This window comes from Hemiscyllium ocellatum, unplaced genomic scaffold, assembly GCF_020745735.1.
Source record: "Hemiscyllium ocellatum isolate sHemOce1 unplaced genomic scaffold, sHemOce1.pat.X.cur. scaffold_529_pat_ctg1, whole genome shotgun sequence".
Taxonomy (NCBI): Eukaryota; Metazoa; Chordata; class Chondrichthyes; order Orectolobiformes; family Hemiscylliidae; genus Hemiscyllium; species Hemiscyllium ocellatum.
This window is the reverse complement of record NW_026869100.1, coordinates 198,071-218,182: the sequence shown is the minus strand read 5'-3', so window position 1 is coordinate 218,182 and position 20,112 is coordinate 198,071. Positions and strand designations below refer to the sequence as shown.

The following is a 20,112-nucleotide window of genomic DNA, read 5'->3' as shown; positions in this document are numbered from 1 at the left end:
GTAAATGTAAGGGTATGGGTGGGTTGCGCTTCGGCGGGTCGGTGTGGACATGTTGGGCCGAAGGGCCTGTTTCCACACTGTAAGTAATCTAATCTAATCTAAACTCCCAGAAAATGGCAACAGAAATGTTTCAGATGGGAAGGAAAGCAAATGGAGCACTGGTCTTCATCGGTCACAACGTTGAGTATTCTGGTTTGCATCTGATGCTGTAATTGTATAAAATATTTGATTGGCCACATTTGGAGAACTGTGTGCAGTTCTCATCTCCACACAATAGGGAGGATGTGGAGGCTTTGGAGAGGGTGCAAAAGGGGTTTATCAGCACGTCGCCTGTGTTAGGGTTTTTAAGGTTGTGTTAGGTGTGTAAGAGGAAATTTAACAAAGTTGGATTGATTTGTGAGAGTATCAGAGGCTGACAGGTGACCAGGTTCAGGGACATAACATTAGGACAGGGATAGACAATGTAGATAGTCACAATCTCTTTTCCAGTGTGAAAGTTTCAAATACTAGAGCGCAGAGGTTTAAGGTGAGAAAGAGAATGTTTAAACGAGATGTGTGAGGCAAGTTTTTTTTACAGAGAGTGGAAGTTGCCAAGCGAGGTCATAGAAACAGAAACGTGAGGAAAGTTTTGAAGTGGGATTTCGACAGAAACATGAACAGGAAGAGAATAGAGGGATATAGACCATGTGCAGGCAGATGGTATGAGTTAGAATAGCATCATGGACAGCATGGACGTGGTAGGCCGAAGGGCCTGTTGCTGTGCTGTACTGTTCCCAGCATCTGCCCGATCAGAGCCCCTCAGAATCTTGGATGTTTCATTCCATTTCTCTCTCATTATCTCAACTTCAATTGGTTCAACCTCAACCTACTCCACCTCTTCTCATTAGAAAATCCCTCCTTTCCCAGGATCAGCCGAGTGACCCTTCTCTGACCTGCCTCCAATGCGACAATACCTTTCCTTCGGGGATTCACACTGTGCATAATATTCGAGGTGTGGTCTGACTTGTACCTTGTATAGTTTTAGCTAGACCTGCCTATTTTTAGACTCCATTCCCTCTGTAATAAATGCCAGCATTTGATTTGCCCTCTCTATTCCCTGCTGACCCTGTGAGCTCCCTTTTTCAGATTGATACACAAGATCTCCCTCAACCCTTTCTGCTGTCAGTCTGAAACCAAACAGTGTTAGCCTGACAGTACGTCGGGACCATACTGACATTGTTGGAAAGGATTTGTCAATATACAATAACTGGCCACTTAGATACATGTGTGATAAAGGAGAATTTGTTTTTGAGTCTGTTGGATTTAATTTGTTGGTGTGAGTATAAATGGCAGAGTTGTAAGGGTGTAGGAGGGTGTAGTGGGAAAGGGGATATCATGTATTTGAATTATCAGAAACCTTTATACAAGTTTCAATAAGGGCTAAAGAGTAACTTGGTAGAGAATAGGGCCCCTTAAAGATCAATACGGTCGCCTATGTGTGGAACCAGAGGAGATGGGTGAGATATTAGACAAAATAATCTTGTCAGTATTTACTGTGGAGAAAGACATGGAAGCTCGGGAACTTGGGGAAATAAATAGCGATGTCTTGCAAAGAATCCTCAACAGAAAAGAGAAAGTGCTGGAATCTTAAAACAAATAAAGGTAGATCAATCCTCAGTAGCTCATTGGGTCGATACTAGAATATTGTGGGAAGCTAGGGAAGAGATTGCAGTGTCCCTAACAGCGATATTTATATTATCAACAGACACGGTGAGGTGTCGAAAGACTGGAGGGCGGCTAATGCTGTTCCATCACTTAAGGGCTGCAGGGAAACGCCAGGAAATTACAGCCCAGTGAGACCAGTGATTGGGAAGTTGTTGGAGGAGATTCTGAGAGAAAGGAGCTACGTATATTTACAAAGGCAAGGGCTGATTCGAGACGGTCAGCATGGCTTTGTGAGTGGGAAACCGTGTTTCACAAACCGGATTGACTCTTCGAGGAGGTGGCCAAAGATAGATGAAGGCAGAGCCGTCAACGTTGTCCACATGGACTTTAACATCTAGTCAAGAGGAAGAAGGATGCTTACTTAAGGTTGAGGAAGCGAGGATCAGACAGGGCTCCAGAGAGTTACATTGGATGGCACGGTGGCACAGTGGTTAGCTACCTCATAGCACCACGGGCTCCATTTCGATTACAGCCTCAGGCGACTGTCTGTGGGGAGTTTGCACATTCTCCCCGTGTCTGTGTGGGTTTCCTCCAGGTGCTCCAGTTTCCCCCCCCCCTCCCCCGCAGCCCAAAGATGTATAAATTAAGTGACTCAGCCATGCTAAATTACCCATAGTGTTCAGGGATGGGTAGTTTGGTACATTAGTCAGGGCAAATGGAGAGTAATATGGTGGGGGAATGGGGCTGGGTTGGATACTGTTTGGAGGGTTGATATGGAGTTGTTGGGCCAAATGGCCTGTTTCCATACTGTAGAGATTCCCTGAAGGTACCAGGAAGGAACCGAGGAATGGACTTAGGGCAACTAGAAGGCGGCATGAAAAGACTTTGTGGGAAGGATTAAGGAAAACTGTGAGGCATTCTCCACTGATGTGAGGAACAAGAGGATGGCCAGAGTGAGGATAAGGCCACTCTGGGATAGTGGAAGGAACTTGTGCCTGGAGTCACAGGAGGTAGGGGCAGAGGTATTCACTGCTGAGAAGGGTCTTGTCGTTTGTGAGGACAGTGTGAAACAGGCTGATGTACGTGAACAGGTGGATGTTAAGGAGGATGTGCTGAGAATTTTGTAAAAGATAAGGATAGATAAGTCGCTGAACCAGACTGGATGAGTCCAAAGTTACTGCACGAAGCGAGGGAATGGGTTGCTGCACACCTGATGATGACCTTTGCACCCTCACTGTCCACTGGAGTCGGACCAGATGATTGGAGGCAGGAAAATAGTATTCCCTTATTCAGGAAAGGGAATAGGGATAATCCTGGGAATTGCACATCTGTAAGTCTTATGTCTGTGGTGTGCAGTTTATTGGAGAGGACGATGGGAGACAGGATTTATTTTTCCTTGGGAAACTATAGTTTGATTAGAGATAGTCAGCATGGCTTTGTAAGGGACAGGTCATGCCTGACAAATCTTATTGAATCTTTTGAGAATGTGACAAAACACCTTTACGGCTCATTCAGAAATTACGGAGACATGGGATACAGGGAAACCTGTCTGTCTGGATACAGAATTACTGGCCCACAGAAGACAGAGGGTGATGATAGGTGGAAACAATTTATCCTGGAGCTCAGTGACAAGTGGTTTTCTGCAGGGAGTGGTTACAGGACCTCTGCTGTTTGTGATTTTGTCAATAAGTTGGATGTGTGAGTGGAAGAGTCGGTTAGTAAGTTTGCCAATGACACAGAGGTTGGTGGAGTGACTGATAGTGTGGAGGGCTGTTGTAGGTTGTAGGTTGCAACGGGACAATGATAGGATTCAGAGCTGGACTGAGAAGTGGGAGATGGAGTTCAATCTGGAAAAGTGTGAAGTCATTCATTTTGAAAGATTGAATTTGAATGCAGAATGCAGGGTTAAAGGCAGGACCTTTGGCAATGTGGAGGAACAGAGGGATTTTGGGGTCCAAGTCCCTAGATCCCTCAATGTAGCCACCCAAGCTGATAGGCTTAGGAATATATTGTGTTGGATTTCATTAGTATGGGGATTGAGTTTTATAGCTGTGAGGTTATGCTGCAGCTCTATAGAGCCCTGGTTAGACTCCACTTGGAATATAGTGTTCAGTTCTGGTCCCCTCATTACAGGAAGGATGTGGAAACTTTAGAGAGAGTAAAGAGGAGATTTACCAGGATGCTGTCTGTACTGGAGAGCATGTCTTATGAAGAAAGGTTGAGGGAGGTAAGGCTTTTCTCATTGGAGTGAAGAAGGGTGAGGGGTGACTTGGCAGAGGTGAACAAGGTGGTGACAGTCAGAGATAGAGTGAATAGAGTTTTTTTTTACCCTGACATAAATAGCTATTACAAGGGGGTATAATTTTCGGGTGATTAGCGGATGGTTAAGGGGAGATTTCAGAGATAGGGTCGTTACATACAGGGTGGTGACTGAGTGGAATGCACTACCAGCGGTGGCAGTAAAATTAGATGCATTAGGGACATTTAATATACTTCTGAATAGACACATGAATGATAATATAATGAAGGGTATGGAAGTTAGAGCCATAGAGATGTACAGCATGGAAACAGACCCTTCAGTCCAACCTGTCTATGCCGACCAGATATCCCAACCCAGTCTATCCCACCTGCCAGCACCCAGTCCATATCCCTCCAAACCCTTCCTATTCATATACCCATCCCAATGCCTCTTAATTGTTGCAATTGTTCCAGCCTCCACCACATCCTCTGGCAGCTCATTCCATACACGTACCACCCTCTATGTGAACAAGTTGCCCCTTAGGTCTCTTTCGTATCTTTCCCCTCTCATCCTAAACCTATGCCCTCTAGTTCTGGACTCCCCCACCTCAGGGAAAAGATTTTGTCTATTTACCCTATCCATGTCCCTCATAATTTTGTAAACCTCTATAAGGTCACCCATCAGCCCCAGCATGTGCAGCCTCTCCCTGTAGCTCTAACCCTGGCAACATCCTTGTAAATCTTTTCTGAACCCTTTCAAGTTTCCCAACATCTTTCTTATAGTAAGGAGACCAAAATTGCACGCAATATTCAACCGTGGCCTAATCAATGTGCTGTACAGCCGCAATATGACCTCCCCTGTACTCAATATGCTGACCAATAAAGGAAAGCATACGAAACGCTTTCTTCACTATCCTATCGACCTGCAACTCCACTTTCAAGGAGCTATGAACCTGTACTCCGAGGTCTCTTTGTCAGGAACACACTCAAGGACCTTACCAATGAGTGTTTCAGTCCTGCTAAGATTTGCTTTCCCAAAATGCAGCACCTCGCATTTATCTGAATTAAACTTTATCTGCCACTTTTTTTTTAATCTTATGGTCAGACAAAGGATTGGCATATCATCATGGCCGAAGGGTCTTGTTCTGTACTGTTCTTTGTTCTACGTGTCATATCTTAAAGTGGGTACTAATCTTAGATCAGTGCAAAAGGATATGGCATTCAGGAGGAGCTAGTCAACTGGACAGAAAATTGGGCTTGATGGTTGGAGACAGAGGGTGATGGGAGACATGTATTTCTGACTGGAGGCATGTGACCAGCGGTGGAGTGGGTCCCCTGTTGTTTGTCATTTGGATAAATGGTTTGGATGGGAATATTGGTTTTTGGGTGACACTGAAATTGCTGGTGATGTGGACAGTGAAGAAGGTTAACTATGATACAACAGGATGAACAGTACTGCTGGGAGAGTGGGCTGAAGAATAGCAGATGTAGTTTAATCAGATAAATGTGAAGTGTTGCATTGTGGTGAAACAAACCAGGGTGGGACTTGTACAGTTAATGTTCGGGCCCTGGGTAGTGTTGTCAGTCAGAGACCCAGGGATGCAGGTAGACAGTTCTTTGAAAGTGTTGTCACAGGTACAGAGACTGGTGAAGCAGGTGTTTGGGATGGGTTCTTTCATTAGGCAGAGCATTAAGGGTAGGAGTTGGGACATCATGTTGTATCTGTACAAGACATTGGTCAGGCCACTATAAAAGCATTGTTGGTCAGTAGGAAGAACTCATCTGGTTCACGTACCTCCTTTAGGGAAGGACATCAAATATTCTAACCTGGTCTGGCTAACATGTGACTTCAGACGCACTGCAATATGGCTGACTCTGAGCTGTCCTCTGGGTAATTAGCAGTGACACCCACATCCCATGAATGAATAAATAAAAATACTTATGTCCCTCCCTACCTCTGCAAACCCCTCCCGCTGCAGCAATCCATACTGGCTTTGTAACACCGTTCAGGCCCTGACCACTCTCTGTAACACTCTCACTACCTCCAGCACCTTCACCTTTCGTGACATTGAACCCTGACAATGATTCCCCATCCCATTACCCAACTTCTGCTAGCAGACCCTTTGTAATCCCTTTAACACTCCTAAAACACACTCTCATTTCAGGATTTTAAGTACTTTGTGGTGATCTTCTAAGCCTCATAATCTAATATGATCCATTTTGTCCTGAGTGAGGGGCTGGTGGGAATGTCTTGCTGAGGTTTTGTCTGTTTCAATGGAATGTCCTTTTGTTGAGTGATTTACACTGTTACTTCAAATGTTTTCCACTGTTCATTTACAGACACAGGTTTCAGTTTGTTTGACCTCTTCACCTTGGTCAGTTCTCCTTTAAAACTCATGTAGTTGGCTGTTTTTGTTTCTAGTTGAAGCTTGTTCTTTCTGTGATTCACTTTAAAACTTTATATTTCTTTAAACTGCACTTTATCACAATTTCCCTGAGGATCTCTCCAGGTGACATTACTGATTCGCTTAGTTTGATCACACAACGGTCGCTCTGTGACAGTTGTGTCCCTAACCAGTTGCACAATTTGTTATTTAAAGAAACACTGAAACAAAATTCTCTGAACTCTTCTTTCAATATCGCTCTTGTCAGTGTGAGATTTTGGGAATATTGAAGTTTCCCAAAATTATCACAAATCTTTTATTAAAAATTCCAATTGATTCCTGTTTAATGCAGTGATGAGCAATGAAATGCTGTTCGGTGGCTAAAACTGTTCTGCTGCTTGTGTCCTTGGCAAGTAGTAGCCAGAATTTACATTCAGATTGACGCAACTTCATGATCTGAGACCAAATGCTTTCTCTGTAATGCCTTTGTTACCCATTATTGTTAGTGTTACCCATTTTGCCTGAGTTTCTGCGAGATTGTAAACAATTGAATATTTATGTCCACCTTTTGTTCGCCCTGTAACCACGTCTCTCTGGTGTCTAAATCTCATTTCTCTCTGGCACAAATCAATCTACCTTATTGATGAGACATTATCCATAATTTACTCTTTCCCATAATTTCCTGTCACAATTCGATTCCCTGATGTACAGTTTCAGTTAAACTGTCCCATCCTGTTCCTTTCTGCTTGTCTTCAGCCACATTCCCATGTTGCTCTCATAATTCACCTTTTCCCTTTGGATTTGGAAAGCTCCTTTCACTTGAACCCTGTCCCTGCATCCTCTCTATCAGTAATCTACTGACATGATTGGCCAGGACACAGGTCCCAGCACAGTTCCAGGGGGACCATCCTAATGGATTATTTATTAAATCAGGTATGGGATGTGGGTGTCTCTGGCTGACCAGCCTTTCTTGCCCAGCCCTAGCTGCCCTTGAGCTGAGTAACTTGCTCGGCCATTTCAGAGAGTAATTGAGAGGCAAACACTTTGCTGTGGGTATGTCATGCAGACCATGTCAGGATGGGCAGATTCCTTCTCTAAAGGACAAGTGTTTGGGCTTTTTTGTACATCAGCAATGGTTTCACATTTATTTATGGATTGTTAATTACTATTTTTAAATTTATTGATGGTGGGATTCAAATCCACTTCCCCTGAACATTAGCTGAGGTTTTGGATGCATGCTCTAGCAATAATACCACTCGGCCATCACTTCGCCTGTTTACTGGTTGCTCATCCCTGAGCACTGGTACCAGGGCAACATGAAGCTAAACCCATTCTTCCAACATGACTGTGTGATCCTGAGGTCTTCCCGCACTCTGGTGATATCACCCAGTCTCTCTTCATGTGGTATCCATCACTGTGTGGGTCTAATTGCCGCCTCTGTCAGTGCCTCCAGCTCTTGCACTTCCTTTAGATCCTGAGCCAACAGAATTCTCCACTCCAGAGAGATGCAACAGCACAGGCCAGGAATGGAGACTGGGATTTTCCAGATCTCTGTGGGACTCATTTCCATTCTCCATGTGTAACCCTCACTGCATCAGTCTAATTTCCCATTCTGTCTATTTCTGTCTCCTGTATGTACTCAGGAAAGTGCTGACTCAATAGATTTCCCAATTGCTGTGTGTCTCGTCCAACACCTCTTTGAAGATGATTGGTCAGCCAGAGAGACAAAGGATGGGAGATGTGGAGCCTTCAATAAATCCTGCAGTGAGGTAAGATCACTCAGAGTGCACAGAGCAGAGAGCAATGAGAGGGCTCCTAACATCGCTAACAAAACATGACATAGATACAGTGCTGGAGTGGGAGCACAGTACAGTACAGACACACCTCTGGCTCAAACACCACCTCTATTTTAATTTACGTTGCATTGAGACAGCATGGGAGTTCATAGTTATCAATCCAGGCCGGTGCAGTCTTATGAACCTCAGGGCAACAGAAGGGAAAGCAGGCCTCCCATGAGAGGGTGGGAATGCTGCCTGGGATCTTTCTGTTCTGTGTTCTCCCTCCAACACTGTACTAAGACTCACTACTCTGCAACACTGTACCTATGACTTGGCTTGTGTACCAGTGTCTTAAGTCATTTTTAACTCCTATAACAGTTTCTGTCCCTGTAACCTCCTCCCTTACCGATAGTCCCTCCACATATTTGAAACGTACTGCATTCCAGACTGCCATCTCTATCGCTGTAACTTGCTTCAGTGTCTGCAGCATGCTTTATTTCCGAACTGTAATCCTCTTTACCTGGATACAGAGTGATACAGCACGGAAACAGAAACTGTGGTCCAACTAGTCAATGCTGCACATGTTTCATATATTGAATGAGTCTCATTTGCCTGCGTTTAGCCCTTAGCTCTTCAAACCTTCTCCTCTCCATGTACCTGCCCAAATGTGTTTTCCATGTTGTCATTGTTCTTGTTTCTCCCATGTGCCCCTGGCAGTCCGTTCTGTCTGTACACCTTCCTCTATGGATAATGTTCCCCTTCAGCTCCCTCTTTAAATTTTTGCTCTCTCATCTCCAGTTTGTACCCTTGCGTTTTGGACTCCCTTACCCTTGGCTATTCACCATTCTTAGGTCCCATCCTTGTGGCACTCAACTGGTCACAGGCCTCCAGTCTGATAAGGAACCCTCCACCACCACCCTCTGTGTTCTTTCTTTGAGCCAGTTTTGTGTCCAAATAGCTAGTTCTCCTTGTATTGCGTGAGATTGAACTTTGCTAGTCAGAATCCCATACGGAAACTTGTCAAACGCCTTACTGAAGTCCATATAGATCACATCTACCACTCAGCCCTCAACAATCCTCTTTGATACTTCTTCAAAAAACTCAATCAAGTTTATGAGACATGATCCCTTACGCACAAATATCTATCTCTAATCAGTCCTTGCCTTTCCAAATACATGTACATCCTGTCCCTCAGCATTCCCTCCAACAACTTGCCCACCACCGACGTCAGGCTCTCTGGCCTATAATTCCCTGGCTTTTCCTTACCACTCTTCTTAAACAGTGGCACCATGTTAGCCAACCTCCAGTCTTCCGGCGCCTCATCAGTGACAATTCCATGATACAAATATCTCAGCAAGAGGTCCAATAATCACTTCTCTAGGTTCCCACAGAGTTCTCGGGTACACCTGATCTGGTCCTGGGAATTTACCCACCTTTATGCATTTCAAGACATCCAGAACTTGCTCCTCTGTAATATTGACATTTTACAAGGTGTCACGATCTATTTCCCTACATTCTATATCTTCCATATCCTTTTCCACAGTAAAAACTGATACAAAATACTCGTTTAGTATCTCTGTCTTTTAAACGTTCCTCAGGAAGTTCATTCCACAATCAAAACACCCTCTGCGTAACAATTTGTACCCATTTGTTTAACATCTCTCTCTTCTAATGTTTAAAATGTGGTCCCTCCTCTTGAGACTCCCCCATCCAAGGGAAAAGGCAACTACCATTAAATTGATCTATATGTCATTTTTTAAAATGAACTTTTATAACATCACATCTCAAACTCCAGGCTCCAGTGAAAAAAGACTCAGCCTATCCAGCCATTTTTCAGAACTCAAGCCTTCAGTATCCAGCAACGTCCTGGTAAATCTCTTCTGAACCCCCCGCAGCTTAATAATATCCTCCCTATTACTGGGCGAGCAGAACTGTACAGACTATTGCAGGTCTCACAAATGTCTGTGTAATCTCAACATGACGTCCCAAATCCCACACTCAATGGACTGAGCAATAGTCAGGCATGCCAAGCACTGTCTTATCCATCCTGTGATGCAAACTTCAAGAATTATGTACCTGAACTCGGAGGTCCCTCTGCTCTAAAATACTAACTGAGGCCCTAACATTAATTGTATAAGCTCTACCCTTGTTTGTTTTATCAAGTGCACTGCCTTGCATTTATACAGGTTGAATTCCATCTACAATTTTTCAGCACATTCACCCAAATCATCAAGATCCCTTTTGTAATCGTAGCACACCTCCTTCACTGTTCACTATGTCAGCCTCCAGCCTTCCAGCCCATCACATATGTCTGTCAATGGTACAAATACCTTTGCTCGGGGCTCCACAATTTCTTCCCTAGCATCCCACAATGTACTGTGATACACTTAATCAGGTCCTGGGTCTTTACATAATCTTTGTGTTTTGAAACCTCGAGCACCATCTCTTCTATAACATACACTCTTTTCAAGTCATAGAGATGTACAGCATGGAAACAGAGACTTCGGTCCAACTCATCCATGCTGACCAGAAGATGTAAATAAATCCATCCCTTATACCAGCATTTGGCCCATGTACCTCTAAACCCTTATTATTCATATACCCATCTATCTCTTAAATGTTGTCATAGTATCAGTATCTGTTACTTTCTCTCTCAGCTCATTCCATACACACATCACTGTGTGCATAAAAAAGCTGTCCCTTCAGTCGCTTTTAACCGTTCCCCTTTAACCTTAAACCTGTGCATTCTAGTTTTGGACTCTCCAACCCCCGGGAAAAGACCTTGAATGTTTACACAATCCATACCCCTCATGTTTATATAAACCTCTGTCAGGTCACCAGTCCGTCTCCGATGCTCCAGGGAAAATAACCCCAGATTATTCAGCAACAACCCCAGAAACATCTTGTAAATCTTTTCTGAGCACTCTCAAATTTCACAACATCCTTCCTAGAGCAGGGAGACTGGAATTGCAGCGAACTCCAAATGTGGTCTAATGTATTACTCTTGTTCCCTGAGTTCCCCAGTGTTTGTCCACAGTACGTTCGGGAGTAAAAAATGTGTTCAACGTCTTAGCCATATCCTGCGGATCCACACATCGATGGTCTCATTGTTCTTTAAGGGACACTATTTTGTCTCGAGTTACTCTTTTACTCAATATATTTATACAATCACTTTTGGATTTTCCTTATCCTTCTCTGCCGAGGCTATTTCATGTATCCTTTCTGCATTCCTGATTTCTACGCAAAGTGTATCCCTACAGCCCCTGTGATCCTCAGGGATTCCCTGGATCCAGCTGGCGATACTTGACATGTGCCCCCTTTTCCTTGACCAGACCCTCAATAGTCAGCCAGTGTTTCTGAATGCTGTCAGCATTGAGCTGCTCACAAACAGGAACATACTGGTGGTGATCGCTGAATATAACTCACTTTTAAAATATTCTCGTTGTGAGACTTCCCTTTTCCAGCAAATAGACTCGCAAATCACCTTTTGAAAGTTCCTGTCTAATACGATCAAGATTGGTCTGGCCCCATTTCATAACTTGAACTTGTGGACCAGATCTGTCCTTTTCCATCGCTATTTTCAAGCTAATAGAATTGTGGTCATTTTGGCAAAATGCGTTCCCACTCATTCCTTAGTCCCTTTCCCTACCTTGTTTCCCAAGGGCCGATCAGGTTTTGCCCCTTTCTCTTTTCAGTCCATTTGCATATTGATTGGGAAATCCTGGAACACAATTACCAAATTCCTCCCTTGCAAATGCTGAACACTGGCAATCCCAGTCTATGTTTGGAAAGTTGAAAAATCCCAACCATAACAGCCCTATTATTCTGATTGATATTTGAGATCTCCTGATATATTTGTTCCTCAGTCTGCCACGGATTATTCGGGGTCAGTCGGACAATCGCATCAAGGTAATGACCCATTCTTATTTCTCAGTTCCACTAACATAACTTCACTGGGCAATCCCACAGGAAAATCCTCTCTAAGTCTTGCTGTGATGATTCATGCGATCAAAACCCACCATCACGTTTCCTCTCTTGCCTCCCCTTCCTGCAGTCCCTCTATCTTGAAACAATGAGCTGACAGTCCTGTCCCTCCCTCAGCTGTGTTTCTGTAATAACTATAATCTCCCAGTACCATGAGTTCATCTTCCTTAGCTGTCAGGCCCCTTGAATTGAAATAAATGCAGTTTAATCATCAGTTTTTCCCTATTTCCTGCTATATTTTTGTCCGCCTTGTCTGCTGAAATTGCTCTCTTTAACTTGTGCACCAGCCTCAATCTTCTGTCTGGCCTTACGATTGTTTAAGATCCAACACAGTGCCAGACTAGGTTATATCCTCTCAAGCAGCTCTAACAATTCGCCCCACCAGGATATGGGTCCCCTTCCTGATCCAGTTCAGGTGTCTTCCCCACCCTGTCTGCCTGTTCTCACTCCTTCAGACATCCAGGGACTTGCCCACCAAGGTCCCTGTGTTCCTCGGTACTCAAAGAGGACCTACCAATCATGATGTATATCCTTCGCTTATGAGACTTCCCACAGTGCATTACCTCACAGTGATCAGAAGTAAACTCCATCTGCCATTACTCTACACAGTTTATCATCTGATGGACATTAGACTGCAGTCTGAGACCATTGCCCTCACCTTTCGTATAATCTGCAAACCTACTAATGATTCTTTTTGCTTTCACATCCAAGTTATTAATGTACATAATAACCAGCAATGGTTCCTGCACAGATCCCTGTGGGACACCCACTGTTGAAATAATTTCAAACACGAAGAAGTCTATCCACTAATTGTGATGCAATTTACCAACTTGCCTTGGATCTCAGTGGCTCTTTATGTTTTGACCAGCCTTCCATGGGGGACCTTGTCAAAGGCCTTATTCAAGTCCATGTAACCCACATCATCTGCACTGCCCTCATCAATATTTTAAAACACCATTTCAAAAAAACACTGAACTGAATTCCTCAGACAGTATGTCCCTCTACCAAATCCATGATGACGCTGCCGAGGTGATCCTTGCTTTGGAAGTGTTGATGCATCCTCAGAATTGTTCTCAATAATTCCACCCCCCCCCCACCCCACGCTGTCAGACTATCTGCTCTGTAATTATCTGGCCTACCCCTGCTGCCCTTCCTGAACAAAGGAACCACATTAGCGATCCTCCATTCATTCAGCACATCACCTGTGGCCAGCAAAGTATTAAATATATCCACCAGGGCCCCAGCAATCTCCTGCCTTCCATCCCATAGCAGCTTGGGATACATTTCATGAGGCAGTGGGGATTTCTCCACCTTTATGCCTGTGAAAACATTTAATACCACCTCCTTATTCATCTTTTCATGTTCTAGCATCTCACTGTCCCAACTGAAATCCCCGGCGACAATGTCTTTCTCCTGTGTGAATACAGATGGGAAGTATTCATTCAAGACCTCACCTCCTTCCTCTGGCTCCGTGCACATATTGTCCCTTTGGTTTCTAACAGGCCTCGCTGTTTACCTGGGAATCCTCTTTCTCTAACTATACTCATTAAATACCTTGTGGCCTCTCATTAACAGTATCAGCCAAGGTTATTTTGTGCCCATTATTTGCCCATCATTTTAAGCATCCCCTTGCACTCTCTATACATTGGTTAGTCTTTGCCTGTTTTCATCGCATTGTACTTACTTTAGCAAGCTCAGGATATTGCTTGACCAGTATTCACTGGAGTTACTGCCTTTGTATTCACTCTTCGCAGAACACATTGGCCTTGAATTCTCCCTGTATCACTTTGACATACCCCCTCTTTCTGAATATGAATCCAACTGCAAATAGTTCCTCCCGGTCTGTGTTTGCCAGATCCTGTCTCGGCATAATGATAATGCCCAGTGACAGTGATATTCTCATGATAAGGCAGCTTCCACAAATTTGGCCTCTTCACTTCTGCCCTATCTTTATATTTTCTCCAAAGCGACTTTGAAATCTAGTGTCATGACCCCTGTCACAAAAACACTATAAAAAAACCTTATGTCTGTCATCTTGTCCAGCGCCTACAGCCCATTCTGTCTGTCACATCCAGCCCTTACTGACCTCCCCATCTGTGTATCTTCCTCCAGCCTCTCCAGCACATGATGTCACTGTAGCCTTCTCCAGTCCCAACAGCACTCCTCCATCCTATCCTATGGCACCTCATTACCTCTCACCTTCCACCATCCACTTCACCTCCCTGTCTGTACAGAGTCGTCCAGTTCCTACAGCCTTTCCTGCCAACCCTCCCTTTGTGTATTGTTCTGAACCTGAACGCTCCTGAGATCTGAAACCTTGCCCTATCTCGCTCTTCAATGTCCTCTGTCTCTGTGACTAACTCCCATCACTACAATGTTCCTTACCTCTGACCACCTCCAGTCCGTTCTAGCCTTCTTAGCTCTCGAACATCCTGCAGCCACTAAAATAATCTATGTGCCTGAAGTATCCTCTCAATTGTTGTAACAACTCTCATTCCCACAACTGCCTCTGTCCATAACCTCAGCCAGTCTAAAGAACCTTTGCTAACATGGTAACCTCACACAGTGTGTACAACTCTGAGTATACTAACTTCATCCTGTCTCCCCAACCGTCCCTACCACTAATTGTCGACAGAATCCACAACCCTCCCTATTGCGTTAACCTCCTCCAATCCCTCTCATGGACAGCATCTATGTAACATTCTCCTGACTATATTCTCCTCCAGTTCCAGTAATCCCTGTGAACTTTGTGACTTGGTCCAATCTCTGCAGTGCTCTGTATAATCAGCCTCACTGTGCATGGAACCTGGCTTCAGTTCCAGCCTTGGCCGACTGTTTGTGTGGACTTTGCATGTTCTCCCCCCGACTGTGTGGGTTTCTTATTTGTGCTCTGGTTTCCTGCCATAGCCCAACATTTGCACGATAGGTGGATTGGCCATTATAAATCAACTGTGGTATTCAGGCAAGTGTGGTTTAGGTGAGTTCACCACGAGAAATGCAGGGTTTATTGGACAGGGAGAGGGATGGATCTGGTTTGGATGCTCTTTAGAGTGTTGGTATGGACTTGTTGGGCCGAATGGCCTGTTTCCACAGTGTGGAGATGCTATTCAGGTTATTGCCCAGTCCTGTCAACCATCCCTGTCTCTTGAACTTTGCCTCATCCCCAATACTCTCCTTATATGTGTCATCTCCAACAGTCTCTAAAACACTCCTTGGCGATGTAAGCTTCTCCAGTCCTTACCACGATCGATATGACTGTCACCTCTTCCTGCTTTTAGAACAATCCTTATAAATGTTTTCATTCGTTACATCACTCCCAATCACTGTTCCATCCTGAAACCCCCAAAAACATTCATATCTCTGTAAACTCATCTGGACTGTCTATACTTCCTTTTGACAGTCGCATGCTGAGACTTCCTCTATGTAAAAAAAGTTATTAAGTATCGACAACCCTTATTATTGTAACCTCCCTCCAGCCTTATAGCACTGAGGATCTGTAGAAGCTCTGTTCAAACCGACAGCCATCTCTGTGTCTGTAATCTCCTCCACTCCCCATAATACATTCTCTCTGAGCTCTTCTGCAGTCCATTAAACACTCCCTAACACTGTCTGTATCAGTGTAACCTTCTCCAAAAACACAACCTTCCCTATCTGTGTAAATCCCAACACCAGTCCCTATCCCACTAAGCTCCATATAACAATACAACCCTCCATGTCTGTGTATTCACCTTCAATCCCTACTCACTTCCCTATCTGTGTAACCTTCTCCCCTTCTCCAGGCATATTTGCTTCAGTCTCTTCAACTGTTCCTGTCAGTGTAATATCTTACGCACGTGAAAACTCTCCCTCTCTTTAACTTTCTCAGGCCACAAAACCCTCACTATCTGTAACCTACTCTTGTCGAAGAACCTTCCTCTGTGAACTGCTCCAAATCTTCAACTCTCCATAAGCTCCTGCAGCTCTTATGGTCCTCCCTGTCTACATAACCTCTTCCAGTCCCTAAAATACCATCAGTCTGTGGAGACCCTAACACCATCCGTATCTGTGTTATCCTCTCAGGTCCCTGCAACACTCCTGATCTGTCGATCCCACTCCAATGCCTGTGCCTCTCTCGGTCCTGTTCCTACAAGATTCATTAACTACGTAACATCCTCCCGTCACTGTCACCCACCCTGTCAATTTAAGCTCCTCCTGTATTTTCATCCATCTAGCCATCTCTATAAACTTCTCCAGCCCTGTCCATAAACTTACTGACATGACTGGCCAGGACACTGGTCCCAGCACAGTTCCAGTGGGACCATCCTAATGATTATTTTGTAAATCAGCTATGGGATGTAGGTGCCTTTGGTTGACCAGCCTTTCTTGCCCAACCCTAGCTGCCGTTGAGCTGACTGACTTGCTCAGCCATTTCAGGGGGTAATTGAGAGGGGATGTCATGCAGACCACGTCAGGATGGGCAGATGTCTTTCCCGAAAGGACAAGTGTTTGGATTTGTTGTACATCAGCAATGGTCTCATACTTATTCGTGGATTGTTAATTATTATTTTAAAAATTATTGATTTCAAATTCCACCATTTCTGATGGTGGGAATCCAACCTACTCCCCTGAACATTAGCTGAAATTTGGGATACATGCTCTCACAATAATACCACGAGGCCATCACTTCACCTGCTCACAGGTTGCTCATTCCAGACCGGTTATACCAGTGCATCATGAAGCAAAACCTGTTCTTCCAACACAATTGTGTGATACTATTATTTTCCAGCACTCTGGTGATATCACTTAGTCTCTCTCTCTATCACTTAGTCTCTCTGTCGCTCTCTCTCGCTCTCTCTCGCTCTCTCTCGCTCTCTCTCGCTCTATCTCGATTGCAGCTACACCAGATCCTGAGCTAAGCAAATTCTCCACTCCAGAGAGATGAGGGAGCACAGGCCACGGATGGAGACTGGGATTTTCCAGATGTCTGTGATGGTACTCAGTGCCATTTCTAATCCTCACTGCATCGGTCTAATTTCCCATTTTGTCCATTCCTCTGTCTGCTGTAGGTACTCCCAGCTGCTGTGTGTCTCGTCCATCACAACATTGAAGACGGTTGGTCAGCCAGAGAGACAAAGGACAGGGAGATCTAAAGCCTTCAATAAATCCTGCAGTGAGGTAAGTTCACTCACAGTGCACAGAGCAGAGAGCAACGAGGGGGCTCCAAACATCGGCTAACAAGACATGACACAGGTACAGTGCTGTAGAGGGAGCACAGTTCACACAAACCCCAGGCTCAATCACCACTCCTAATGTAAGTTCTGTTGTACTAAGACTCACTACTCTGCAACAATGTATCTATGGCATGTCTTGTGCACCAGTGTCTTCAATAATTTGTAACTCCTATAACAGTTCCTATCTCTGTAATGTCCTCCTATCCCAATAGTCCCTCCACATATTTGAAATGTACTGGATTCCAGACTACCATTCCTATCACTGTAACTTGCTTCAGTGTCCATAACATGTCTTATCTCGGTAGTCTCCTCCTCCAATAACTGGATACAGAGTCATGCAGCACGGAAACTATTCCTTCAATACAACTAATTCATGCTGACCAGAGTCCATGAATGAGTCACATTTCCCTGCATTTGACCCATATCCCTAAAAACCTTCTCCTCCCCATGTACCTGCCCAATTTTTACATGCTGTAATTGTACGTCTCTCTACCACTTCCCCTGGAAACTCATTCCATACCTGCACCACCCTCTGTGTAGAAAAGATTCTCCTAAAATCTCTTTTAAGTCTTTCCTCTTCCACCTCATATTTATGCCCACTGGAACACAGAACATGACAGCGCAATATAAGCCCTACGGCCTTCGATTTTGGGCCAACGTGTGGAACCAATCCGCAGCCCATCGAAACAACACGATTCCAATTCTTGTCCATTTGTCAATCCAATGACTGTTTCAGTGCCCTTAAAGTTGGTGAGTCTAACACTGCTGCAGGCAGTGCATTCCATGCCCTGACTATTCTGAGTAAACAACCTACCTTTGGCATCTGTCCCATATCTATTTATTAATATTAATATCTATCTCAATTTAAAGCTGTCTCCCCTCGTGCTAGGCATCGCCATCCAAGTGAAAAGGCTCTCACTGTCCAATCCATCTCACCTGCTGATTTATCTTTTATGTCTCAATTAATTGACCTCAAACACATTCTCTTGAACAAAAACAGCTTAAGGTCCCTCAGCCTTTCTTCATAAGACCTTCCCTCCTTACCAGGTAACTTCCTAGTAAATGTCCTTTGAATCCTTTCCAAAGCTTACACATCCTTCCTGAACATTTGTGGCCACACCAGAGTTTTGTAAAGCTGCAGCATGATCTAATGGTTCCGAAACTCAATCCAATACAAGCTCACACACTGAATGATTTCTTAAACCTGGATGGCAACTTTCAAGGATCTATGTACATGGACATAGAGATGTCTCTGTTCATCTACACTACCAACAATCTTATCATTATCCCGTTACTCTGTGTTCCTGTTACTCCCTCCAGAGTGAATCGCCTCACACCTTTCCACATTAAACTCCATTTGCGAACTTTCAGTCCAGCTGTGCAGCTTATCTATACCTTTCTGTAATCTGCAACATCCTTCGTCACTATCGACATCTCTAATAACCTTAGTGTCTTCTGCAAATTTACTAACCCATCCTTCAATGCCCTCATTCAGGTCATTTATATAAATGACCACAACAGTGGACCCAAAACACATCCTGGCAGTATCCACGAGTAACTGAACTCCAAGATCAATCTTTCTCATCAACCACTACCCTCTGTCTTCTTTCAGTGAGCCAATTTCTGATTCAAACTGTTTAATCACCCACAATCCCATGTGTCCGTATTATCGGCAATAGCCTACCATGGGGAACCTGAACAAACGCCTCACTGAAATACATATACACCACATCAACTGCTTCACTGTCATCCATCTCTGTCTTTGTTCACCTTCTTAAAGACCTCAGTAAGGTTTGTGAGGCACGACCTACCCTTCACAAAATCGGGTTGACTATCCCCTATCAACTTACTCATCTCCAGATGAATATAAATCCGATCCCTTACAAGCGTTTCCAACACTTTACCAAAATCAAATTAAGGCACACACGTCTATAACTACTAGGATTGTCTCCATTCCTCTGCTTGGGGTGGCACAGTGGTACAGTGGTAGCACTGCTGCCTCACAGCGCCAGAGACCTGGCTTCAATTCCTGCCTCAGCCAACTGTCTGTGCGGAGTTTGCACATTCTCTCCGTGTCTGTGTGGATTTCCTCAAGGTGTTCAGGTTTCCTCCCACAGTCCAAAATGTGCAGGTTAGGTGAATTGGTCGTGCTAAATTGCCCATAGTGTTAGGTGAAGGGATAAATGCAAGGGAATGGGTCTGGGTGGACTGCTCATCAGAGGGTCGGTGTAGATTTGTTGGGCCAAAGGGTCTGTTTCCACACTGTAAGTAATCTATTCTAAGGGGACAGCATTTGCTCTCCTCCAGCCTTCTGGCACTATTCCAGTAAACAATGATGACATAAACCTCAAAGCCAAAGGCATGGAAATCTCCTTCCTGGATTCCCAGAGAATCCGAGGATAAATCACATCCAGTCCCAGGGACTTATCTATTTTTAGACAACCCTCTCCCACCACTCTCTGTCTCCCACTGTCAAGTCAATTTTGTATCCAGTTGGATAGCTCTCCCTGCTCCCATGTGATCTAACCTTACTAACCAGGGTTCTACGCTAAACCTTGTCCAAGACCTTGCTGTGGTCAGTATAGACAAAGTCTCCTGTTCTGTCATCATCTATCTTCTTAGTCACCTCTTCAACAAACTCAGTCAAGTTTGTGAGACACTACTTATGCAGGTGACCAGCTTGTCACCCGTGGCTGTCACTGATATGAATACCTCTGTAAGGGGCACTTCTTCCTGAGTTTCCCCCAATGTCTTCAGATATACATGATTAGCTCGAGGGATTTTTCTATTTTTTTATGCATTTTAAAAACTCCAGCAACTCTTATTCTGATATGCGGAGTCTTTTGAAGACTTTATTTCCCTGACTTCACCAGT

General features: G+C 44.3%; 1 long non-coding RNA gene across 1 annotated transcript in view; it reads left to right on the top strand.

Moving 5' to 3' along the window:
• LOC132813903 (uncharacterized) overlaps positions 1-17,170 on the top strand; it is a 31,558-nt gene extending 14,388 nt beyond the window's left edge. The window contains exons 3-4 of the long non-coding RNA XR_009644209.1: positions 7,910-8,035; positions 17,074-17,170. This is a non-coding gene — a long non-coding RNA (uncharacterized LOC132813903). The remainder of the gene's footprint in view (positions 1-7,909; positions 8,036-17,073) is intronic.
• Positions 17,171-20,112: the final 2,942 nt, after the last annotated feature.